Raw genomic sequence first — 1,483 nt, 5'->3', positions numbered from 1 at the left:
TTTTGTTGGCTAATAAATGAAAAGGAAAAAAAATAATGTCTCATTAAAATAATGATTTCGTATAATTTTGTATTCCGATTATTTCGAATAATGTAATATTCGCGTGAAAGAGTTTGTGTTTAATGTAAAAATAATGTAAAAATAATTTACTCTAATCCTGCCTAAGAGAATTCCAAGTGCCACAGTTATTGAGGATTCCCTCTTGGTATGATTTGAGTTATGTATAACGAATTTCATAAAGAACGACATATTTTTTTACACCAAAAAGTTATTTTCCTTGTGTATAATTTCAGGTACAGAAATTCCTATTTTAGTTTCTTTAAACAGAGTTTGTGAGTCCATTATTTACCCCGAATTAAGGCATCTTTAACTGTTTGTTTGTTTTTTGATTTCGCGCAACGCTACACGAGGGCTATCTGCGCTAGCCGTCCCTAATTTAGCAGAGTAAGACTAGAGGGAAGGCAGCTAATCATCACCACCCACCGTCAACTCTTGGGCTACATTTTTAGCAATGAATAGTGGGATTGACCGTCCCATTATAACACCCCCTCTGCTGAAAGGGCAAGCATGTTTGGTGTGACGGGGATTCGATCCCGCGACCTTCAGATTGCGAGTCGAGCGCCCTGACCACCTGGCTGTAATGGGTACATCTTTAACTGAGAAGGTATGGTCATAAGCAAAGGTCAGTTGAGGAAAAGAAAAACTATATAAACATTTCAGAATATTGTAATGAAGAAAGATCTTTTTTGAAATATATCTAAGAAATCACTTTGCTATTTTTATTTGCTTACATATAATTATTACAAGCAATAAATTTATACCATACCATGTTATATTTAAGAAAGAAACAATTTTTTAATCTCCATGTCAAAAGTGATAAAACCTATTTCATCACGAAAAGAAAGGGCTCGTCCGGGATTTGAACCCGGGACCTCTCGCACCCTAAGCGAGAATCATACCCCTAGACCAACGAGCCCTATTTAGAGATTATTGTTAAGTAAATATGACATAGAAATAATTTTGCTTTTGGGCACTCGACATGATTAAATAAATTAGAACAAGGTCAATAACTGAAAGGAATGAGCGAATTCGTTCTTGCTAGGTTGGCTACATCTTGACATTCTCCCCCAGGCATTGAAACATGCAGTTTTCTGAGTATAGAATCTCTTCATATAAAAATAAAATATATTCGTGTGAAAGAGTTTGTGTTTAACTGTTTCATATCATGATATCCTATAAATTCACAGAAAATAGGTTAAAATATTACTTCTAAATAGTTTTAAGAGTACAAATGTTCTTGTTTTTCATCCAATTTGTGACTGATATTATTAAAAGGAAGGTCAACCAGTCAGCAGTATCTGCAGATTAGAATGCGAATCCTCATGAATGATTGACTGTTACTTTTATAATGCATCTACAGCTTAAAATGGCATCAAAATGGTATTTAGTGGCATGGAAGAACGAATCTTGGACATTCCGAATA

General features: G+C 34.5%; 1 non-coding gene across 1 annotated transcript; it reads right to left on the bottom strand.

Annotated features, from left to right (window-relative positions):
• Positions 1-904: 904 nt before the first annotated feature.
• On the bottom strand, positions 905-976 carry Trnap-agg. Its single transcript has one exon. It is a non-coding gene; the product is annotated as a tRNA-Pro (tRNA).
• Positions 977-1,483: the final 507 nt, after the last annotated feature.

The sequence above is a fragment of the Limulus polyphemus genome, unplaced genomic scaffold (genome assembly GCF_000517525.1).
Source record: "Limulus polyphemus unplaced genomic scaffold, Limulus_polyphemus-2.1.2 Scaffold100202, whole genome shotgun sequence".
In the NCBI taxonomy this organism is placed as follows: Eukaryota; Metazoa; Arthropoda; class Merostomata; order Xiphosura; family Limulidae; genus Limulus; species Limulus polyphemus.
Note: the sequence above shows the minus strand (reverse complement) of the source record. Positions and strands in the feature narration are given on the sequence as shown.